This window comes from Oncorhynchus kisutch, linkage group LG13, assembly GCF_002021735.2.
Source record: "Oncorhynchus kisutch isolate 150728-3 linkage group LG13, Okis_V2, whole genome shotgun sequence".
In the NCBI taxonomy this organism is placed as follows: Eukaryota; Metazoa; Chordata; class Actinopteri; order Salmoniformes; family Salmonidae; genus Oncorhynchus; species Oncorhynchus kisutch.
Window position 1 is genome coordinate 5,322,723 of NC_034186.2, and position 10,620 is coordinate 5,333,342.

A 10,620-nucleotide genomic window follows, 5' to 3' on the forward strand; every position below is an offset into this window, starting at 1 on the left:
TTACACTACACATAAATTACACTACACATAAATTACACTACACATAAATTACACTACACATAAATTACACTACACATAAATTACACTACACATAAATTACACTACACATGTCTATATACACATAAATTACACTACACATGTCTATATACACACTAAACCGATCGCCGGTAATAAAGTGTGGCGCGCTACGATACACTGTGTCAGGTGGCTTCAATACGTTTGCAGCCACATTCATAGAGACGATTTTTAGTCAATAACCAGAATGCATGTCGACGGAACGATTTGCTTTCTGCTATTTAATGAAAGACAAGAGCTGTTCCTATAGAAGAAGACTCTAAATTCTTCATTTCTTCACTATCCCATCAACGTTACCTTTTGAAAGATAGCTTGTTCATCAGTCCAGATGGTCAGATATTTATAAGCGGTGACACGGTCAGCGAGGGCAACATCCAAAGTACGTATCAATCATCGGGGCGGCAGGGTAGCCTACTGGTTAGAGCGTTGGACTAGTAACCTGAAAGGTTGCAAGTTCAAACCCCCGAGCTGACAAGGTACATCTGTCGTTCTGCACCTGAACAAGGCAGTTAACCCACTGTTCCTAGGCCGTCATTGAAAATAAGAATTTGTTCTTAACTGACTTGCCTAGTCAGTAATAAAAATTTATCAGATCCATTTTGTACTTAATAAGGAAAATAAACACACTTGGTTGATGGTTTTAAACGCTCGTGTCATAATTAAAAGAAATCAAACATCATTGGTCACATACACGTGTTTGGAAATACTCGGTGATCGCTTATGTCTTATATTTGCCGGGGAAAGACGCTAAAGTAAACAGGGTCAAGAGGTCGTTGGAGTTGCCTTCCTTCCTCTTCCATCTGCCTCCTCTTATCTCTCCATCAGAACCCAAGTGTTTCATTCAAAGCCTGACTAGCAGGGCCTTGTGTCTGGCTGTTGTTATTGAAATAGAGCGGGGGGCCACCCCAGCCTAACCCACTCCCTCCCCCCCCCCCCCCTTGCCCCCTGTCTGTCCTGAACAAGTGTATCTTCAGAAACACGCCCGTTTGTTATGGTAATGACCAGCGTGCCGCATGCTTCCCCCTCCGCTCTGTCTGAGTGTGTGTGTGTGTGTGTATGTGTGTGTGTGTGTGTGTGTGTGTGTGTGTGTGTGTGTGTGTGTGTGTGTGTGTGTGTGTGTGTGTGTGTGTGTGTGTGTGTGTGTGTGTGTGTGTATATGTCATTTTCTGTGTGGTGTGGGGGTTATCTGCGTGCGTGTGTGTGTGTGTGTGTGTGTGTGTGTGTGTGTGTGTGTATGTCATTTTCTGTGTGGTGTGGGGGTTATCTGCGTGCGTGTGTGTGTGTGTGGGGGGGGGGGGGGGGGGGTTATAGTTTGCTCTGGGGTTTTGGGGGGACAAACGCACCAGGACAGAAACAAGGCCAGAGGGTATAAGGATAATAGGAGAGCAAGGTTTAACCAAAAGGCAGGAGCAGGACACATCACATTAACCAACAGGCAGGACACATCTCATTATCCAACAGGCAGGACACATCTAATTTACCAAAAGGCAGGACACATCTAATTTACCAAAAGGCAGGACACATCTAATTTACCAAAAGGCAGGACACATCTAATTTACCAAAAGGCAGGAGCAGGACACATCACATGAACCAAAAGGCAGGACACATCACATGAACCAAAAGGCAGGACACATCTCATTAACCAAAAGGCAGGACACATCTCATTAACCAAAAGGCAGGACACATCTCATTAACCAAAGGCAGGACACATCTCATTAACCAAAAGGCAGGACACATCTCATTAACCAAAAGGCAGGACACATCTCATTAACCAAAAGGCAGGACACATCTCATTAACCAAAGGCAGGACACATCTCATTAACCAAAGGCAGGACACATCTCATTAACCAAAAGGCAGGACACATCTCATTAACCAAAAGGCAGGACACATCTCATTAACCAAAAGGCAGGACACATCTCATTAACCAAAAGGCAGGACACATCTCATTAACCAAAAGGCAGGACACATCTCATTAACCAAAAGGCAGGACACATCACATTAACCAAAAGGCAGGACACATCTCATTAACCAAAAGGCAGGACACATCTCATTAACCAAAAGGCAGGACACATCTCATTAACCAAAAGGCAGGACACATCTCATTAACCAAAAGGCAGGACACATCACATTAACCAAAAGGCAGGACACATCTCATTAACCAAAAGGCAGGACACATCTCATTAACCAAAAGGCAGGACACATCTCATTAACCAAAAGGCAGGACACATCTCATTAACCAAAGGCAGGACACATCACATTAACCAAAGGCAGGACACATCTCATTAACCAAAGGCAGGACACATCTCATTAACCAAAAGGCAGGACACATCTCATTAACCAAAAGGCAGGACACATCACATTAACCAAAAGGCAGGACACATCTCATTAACCAAAAGGCAGGACACATCTCATTAACCAAAAGGCAGGACACATCTCATTAACCAAAAGGCAGGACACATCTCATTAACCAAAAGGCAGGACACATCTCATTAACCAAAAGGCAGGACACATCTCATTAACCAAAAGGCAGGACACATCTCATTAACCAAAAGGCAGGACACATCTCATTAACCAAAAGGCAGGACACATCTCATTAACCAAAAGGCAGGACACATCACATTAACCAAAAGGCAGGACACATCTCATTAACCAAAAGGCAGGACACATCTCATTAACCAAAAGGCAGGACACATCTCATTAACCAAAAGGCAGGACACATCACATTAACCAAAAGGCAGGACACATCTCATTAACCAAAAGGCAGGACACATCTCATTAACCAAAAGGCAGGACACATCTCATTAACCAAAAGGCAGGACACATCTCATTAACCAAAAGGCAGGACACATCTCATTAACCAAAAGGCAGGACACATCTCATTAACCAAAAGGCAGGACACATCTCATTAACCAAAAGGCAGGGACACATCTCATTAACCAAAAGGCAGGACACATCTCATTAACCAAAAGGCAGGACACATCTCATTAACCAAAAGGCAGGACACATCTCATTAACCAAAAGGCAGGACACATCTCATTAACCAAAAGGCAGGACACATCACATTAACCAAAAGGCAGGACACATCTCATTAACCAAAAGGCAGGAGCAGGACGTATAAATAAGGGTTATTTGGCTCGTAATGATATCTACTGTATAAATAAGGGTTATTTGGCTCGTAATGATATCTACTGTATAAATACGGGTTATTTGGGTCATAACGACAGCAGAGACCTTTCTGGTTCCACATAGAACCATTTCCCTTTACCAAAGAACTCTTGAAGAACCCTCTTTTAAGTGTGTCGGTTGCGTGAATGATGTATGTGCCTTTTTATATACAGTATATGTCTGTTTAACAGGACATTGTTCGTTTAAATGAATATACTGTTGAATCTATGCTCAGGTTGAAATCACACATCGCTTGATAAAAGCAACATTTCATATTGTAGTCGGCGGTTATTTGCAGTATTACTCCATGTTACAACAACAACTTAATAACTTTTGATTGTTTACCCAACCGTCTTCCCTACAACACAGTATCCACAGGCTGCAGTTGTACATCTTCTTGATGGGTTTTTGTCCTCCACAGACAGAGTTAACTATTATGTCAGTCAACATGGCATTATGTAAGATCTCATTTCAATCGTTACAACAACACAGTTGGGCCCAAACTGACAACCATATCCTATGTACTAAATAGGCAATCATTCAATATCTGATGCTGACAACAACATTCAGTGGTGAGAGTATCGTCTATTTGACAAGTCAGAAATCCCTGGCAAATACAAAAATTAAATAAATAAAAATCAGTCAACAATGTTTCAACCCAAATAGATGCAAGGGGGAAAGGAGACGCCAGATGTATTTAAAAAAAAATATATATATATATATATATATACTGGCGTATACATCCGGCGTCTCCTTTCCCGCTACTGAACCAGTCCAAGTAGGCACTGGACATAATTGTAATAGTACATGAATTGATTCAAGCCACAGGCTGGTTTCTACTCCAGAAAACCACAGAAGAAGTAGAGATAGCACAATGAGGGACCTATGAGCAGAGAACGATGTCTGCGTTGAAAGAACAGTCCCGGTAAACAAACCTAATGCTTGACTGCATGTTGCGTGCTGCATTTCATACCTTAAAATATGTTCAGTCACTGATATTGGCCCGTTATCTTAAAGGCAGAGAGGCAGACGGTAAAATTTGCGGGCTGTGTGGAAGCGTGGGGCTGTTTCTGGAGACTGATAGAGGCCCTGAGCAGGAGATGCACAGCAGATATAATCTGTCTGTCTGTCTGGCAGGCAGGCTGGGAAAAGAGACGGTGAGAGAGAAAGAGAGGGAGGAGGAGGAGGAGGAGGAGGAGGGGTGACAGTCTGAGTGGATGGGGTGCACAGGGTAGACCAACGGACCAAAAGGCCCTGCCTCCAGAGAGACCCCCCCACCCCCCACCCCCCCACCCCCCACCCCGACCACACACACACACATAAACACACACACACACACACATAAACACACACACACACACACATAAAACACACACACACACACACACACATAACACACACACACACACATAAACATACATACAAAACCCTTGCCAAATGTCATATCACTCATGGGACATTCCCAATGGAAAATGATAACAAAGATGGGAACACCAAACAATCAGACGTTGCCAGTGTGAGGTGTGCGGCAGGCAGCAACACTACCATGAGACACACAAAGGTAACAGGGAATTCAACCAAACACAGGGAGGGCCCTGTAGATTAGTCAGGAGGGGTGGGTGTGTGTGTGTGTGTGCTACATTTCAAAAGCGTTAGGGGGGTCTCTCTCGTTCTCTCTCTCTCTCTCTCTCTCTCTCTCTCTCTCTCTCTCTCTCTCTCTCTCTCTCTCTCTCTCTCTCTCTCTCTCTCTCTCCCTCCCTCCCTCCCTCCCTCCCTCCCTCCCCACCTGGGCTGCATAAACCAGGCGGGATATTTAACCAGGATTATCTGCTGAGAGGAATCAGGTATGAGATGCAAGATGCTGTCGTGCTGAAAAATTCCATTTGTCAGATCACTGAGCTTCATGAATACTTTAGAAGGGAAAAAAATACACTGCTGCCATTCCTAGACTAATTACTCTTGTAATACACAGCCAGGCATAAGGCAAGTTAATATATGCACTTCATTTAAAGAAAGAAAAATGCTTTGAATTCCAATAATGCATACATTTTCAGGATCATAGCACTCCGTTATGCTAACCAGCAAGTCGGGTGACAGAGTGGAAGGATTGCTAGAGTATGATTAACCTGCTAGTACAGGCTGAATGTATTTAGTTAGCAGCTTTTAGGGGGGGGGGGGGGGGGGGGGGTTTGAGAGACTCTTAGCGGTATTTAAGAAAAGTTTAATTGGTTTGCATGAGTGTAGTTACTTGTATGGGTGATTTGTTTGTGACAAAGTGGCTTTTATTTTAATCTTCAATGAATATTTCCCATCGTATTCTGAATCTATAGCATGCAGTGTAGACTAGCTACCATTCACTCGATCGTATTCTGAATCTATAGCATGCAGTGTAGACTAGCTACCATTCACTTCATCGTATTCTGAATCTATAGCATGCAGTGTAGACTAGCTACCATTCACTTCATCGTATTCTGAATCTATAGCATGCAGTGTAGACTAGCTACCATTCACTCCATCGTATTCTGAATCTATAGCATGCAGTGTAGACTAGCTACCATTCACTCGATCGTATTCTGAATCTATAGCATGCAGTGTAGACTAGCTACCATTCACTTCATCGTATTCTGAATCTATAGCATGCAGTGTAGACTAGCTACCATTCACTCCATCGTATTCTGAATCTATAGCATGCAGTGTAGACTAGCTACCATTCACTTCATCGTATTCTGAATCTATAGCATGCAGTGTAGACTAGCTACCATTCACTCCATCGTATTCTGAATCTATAGCATGCAGTGTAGACTAGCTACCATTCACTCCATCGTATTCTGAATCTATAGCATGCAGTGTAGACTAGCTACCATTCACTTCATCGTATTCTGAATCTATAGCATGCAGTGTAGACTAGCTACCATTCACTCCATCGTATTCTGAATCTATAGCATGCAGTGTAGACTAGCTACCATTCACTCCATCGTATTCTGAATCTATAGCATGCAGTGTAGACTAGCTACCATTCACTTCATCGTATTCTGAATCTATAGCATGCAGTGTAGACTAGCTACCATTCACTTCATCGTATTCTGAATCTATAGCATGCAGTGTAGACTAGCTACCATTCACTTCATCGTATTCTGAATCTATAGCATGCAGTGTAGACTAGCTACCATTCACTTCATCGTATTCTGAATCTATAGCATGCAGTGTAGACTAGCTACCATTCACTCCATCGTATTCTGAATCTATAGCATGCAGTGTAGACTAGCTACCATTCACTTCATCGTATTCTGAATCTATAGCATGCAGTGTAGACTAGCTACCATTCACTTCATCGTATTCTGAATCTATAGCATGCAGTGTAGACTAGCTACCATTCACTTCATCGTATTCTGAATCTATAGCATGCAGTGTAGACTAGCTACCATTCACTCCATCGTATTCTGAATCTATAGCATGCAGTGTAGACTAGCTACCATTCACTTCATCGTATTCTGAATCTATAGCATGCAGTGTAGACTAGCTACCATTCACTTCATCGTGTCGTGAATGTCTTTCTCTTTTCTCGGTTAGTTTCCCGGGTTCTAAAGGTCACAGCAACGACACAACATCGTGAAAGTTATGATCACTGTGTGTCAGTGCTCCCTTACTGTTCAACACATCATTATACCCTCCCTGCCCAGACCTTGCAATGACATTCCTCGTTCCGACTGCAGCCTTGTGGTCTCCGTCCCCACCCAACTTCACAGCCAAACACCTTAAAGATTCTTTAATAATCAGATAGGATGCTGATGCAAACAACGGCCTTAAAAATAAAAAAAATAAAAATCAATGGAAGGTCCTGAGCTGCGCTGAGTAATTATTATTGGTGATGACTAGTATTGATTATGAGAGGTGAGTCTGTCAGATTTTCCATTTTATAGCCAGAACAGTTCTGAGGCACTTGACACAGTGGTTGGAGACGACCATGTCGGCTCAAACAAGACGACTTCTCAATACATTATGATATGAGTCCCAAATGAGACCATATATACTTCCCTATTGGCCCTGGTCAAGACAAGTGCACTACGTAGGGAATTAGGATGTCATTTGGGATGCTACAGACCGTGAAGTTCAGTCATATAACTTATTGCCATTGGAGGCAGCAGCAATCTACTCTGTAAGGAAGAAAAAACTATTCAATTGAATTGTAAAAATCCAAATCAATAGCTAATATAGCTGTTATCTCTGTACTTCTATGTATGCAATTATAGACAATGGATTTTGTTAGCTTCGGGGTTTTTTGTTAGCTTTGTTAGCTTTTTATTAGTTGAATTAGGCCTCAATGTTTTGCTTTGTGCTAGGTGTGGGTACACCTGCTGCTAATATTTTTGTGGTGAATTCCCAACACAAAGAAATATGTCATCATTAGTCTACAAATACCAGGTACAAGTGCAGATAAGATACAAGAAGGTATGAATGAGGTGAACGAGGCCTTCACTCTCAGGCAACATGTTTTAGGCATATTACTTGATCGAATTCTCACTTTTAAACAGACTGATCATTGGACAAGGTCACGTCCTCTCACACACACACACACACAACCGCTGTGTGTACGGCTGTACGGAAAGAGCGCTTCACACACACATTTTTCCTTTGTCATTCCCCACAGCGTCCAGGGCGAAGCCGGAGGCAGAAAGAGCCCTATTACCTCAGTTAGACAAGTGAGTGATGTTTAGTTTTTACAGAGACAGATTGGCTGCAAGGTTGCAGAGATTAGTGGCATCTGGGGCTTTAAAGAATGCTGCAAATTGTGGCCTTTCTTTAAGGTTGGCGATAAGACATTAAATGAAGGCAGCGTCCTTATCAGCCCAATGCTACCACATAAATCACTACAGCCTCCGTTCTCCCCTCCTCCCTGCCCTCCTCCTGCCTCCTCTCTGCACCTTTCCTACGTTCTCCCTGCTCCTCTCCTCCTCCCTGCTCTCGTCATCCTCCTGCTCCCCTCCACCCTGCTCCTCTCCTCCTCCTGCTCCTGCTCCTTCTGCCCCTGCTCCCCTCCTCCTGCTCCTGCTCCTCCTGCCCCTGCTCGCCTCCTCCGCCTGCTCCCCTCCTCCTCTTTGCTCTCCTCCTCTCTGCTCCACTCCTCCTCCCTGCTCCCCTCCTCCTCTTTGCTCCCCTCCTCCTCTCTGCTCCCCTCCTCCTCCCTTCTCCCCTCCTCCCTCCTCCCCTCCTCCTGCTCCCCTCTCCTCCCTTCTTCCCTCCTCCCTGCTCTCCTCTTACCTCCTCCTGTACCCCTGGTGGTTCTTATAAACATCATTGGTCTGGGCTGGGGAGATCCCACCACCAGTATACAACCCCAATCACCACAACACACAGACACACCCTCATACACACAACATCACCATCCCACAACATGTGTCTCCTAATTCATCCTTCACACACAGCACAGACAGTACATTACAAACAGGCAGTACATGATACACACACAGTACATTACACACAGGTAGGAATTTAAGGAATATGTCCTTAAACACTCCAGCCAGCTGGTCTGCGCATGCTCTGAGGACGCGGCTAGGAATGCTGTCTATCAGAACTCAGGATAAGTCCCAGATGCAGACAGCTAGAATCACAAATGTTTATTGAGCCAAACAAGGGGCAGGCAAAAGACAGGTCAAGGGCCGGCAGAGGTTCGTAATCCAGGGGAGAATCAGAAAGTTGCAGAATGGCAGGCAGGCTCGGGGTCAGGGCAGGCAGAATGGTCAGAACCGGGGAAACTATGAAACAGAAACTTGAGAAAACAGGAAGATGGGAAAGAATGCTGGTAAGACCTGACATGACAAGACGAACTGGCAACAGACAAACAGAGAACACAGGTATAAATACACTGGGGATAATGGGAAAGATGGTTGACACCTGGATGGGGGTGGAGGCAATCACAAAGACAGGTGAAACTGATCAAGGTGTGACACCGTCTGGGCCGGCAGCCTTGTGAGGGTTAGCACGCTTTAATGTCTTACTCACATCGACCACAGAGAACAAGAGCCCACAGTCCTTGGGAGTGGGCTGCGTCGGTGGCACTGTGTTAACCTCAAAGTGGGGCGAAGAAGGTGTTTAGTTTGTCCGGGAGCAAGACGTCATTGTCTGCGATTCTGATGGTTTTCCCTGTGGAATCCCTGATTGTCTGTAGACCCTGTCACATACATCTCGTGTCTGAGCTGTTGAGTTGCAACTCCACGTTGTCTCTGTACTGACGCTTTGCTTGTTTGATTGCCTGTTTGTATTCAACCATATTCCCAGTCATGGTTAAATTTGGTGGTTCACGCTTTCAGTTTTGCTTGAATGCTGCCATAGATCCACGGTTTCTGGTTTTGATAGGTTTTAATAGTCACAGTGGGAACAACATCTCCTATACACTTCCTGATGAACTCACTCACCATGTCCGTGTATACGTCAACGATATTCTCAGTGGCTACCCGGAATTTATCCCAGTCTGCGTGATCAAAACCATCTTGAAGCAGGGTACTTCTGCCTATAGGAAGGGAGAAAATGGAGTCTTGATCTGATTTGCCGAAGGGAGGGCGGGGGAGGGCCTTGTTGGCATCCTGGAACGGGGAGTAACTGTGGTCAAGCATTTTAGCAGCTTGAGTACTACAGTCAATGTGTTGATAGAATCCCCAACTACTTTAAATGCGGCCTCAGGATTTGTGGTTTCCAGTTTGCACAAAGTCCAGTGTAGTTCCTTGAGGACCGTCATGGTATCGGCTTGAGGGGGAATATACACGGCTGTGACTATAACCGAAGATAATTCTTTTGGAAGGTAATACAGTCGGCATTTGATTGTGATGTATGTCGGCAGAACAAAAGGACTTGAATTTCTGTATGTTACCACAATCACACCATGAGTAGTTAATCATGACAGCCATGCACCCCCGCCTTTCTTTTTCCAGAGAGTTCTTTATTCCTGTCTGCGCAATGTACTGAGAACCCAACTGGCTGTATGGACAGGGACAGTATATCCGGAAAGAGCCATGATTCGGGTGAAACAGAGTATGTTACAGTCCCTGATGTCTCTCTGGAAGGAGATCCTCGCCCTGAGCTTGTCTACTTTATTGTCCAGAGACTGAACATTAGCGAGTAATATTCTCGGAAGCAGTGGACGCCTCCTGAGTCGGACTAGAAGTCCACTCAGAATACCTCTTCTCAGCCGGTGGCGTCTTGGAGCAGCCTCTGGGATAAGTTCAACCGCCCTTGGGGGTACGAACAAAGTATCCAATTCGTGAAAGTCGTATTCCTGGTCGTAATGCTGATGGGGTTACCGCCGCTCTGATATCCAAAAGTTATTTCCGGCTGTATGTAATAACACAAAAAAACGTTCTGGGCTAATAATGTAAGAAATTACA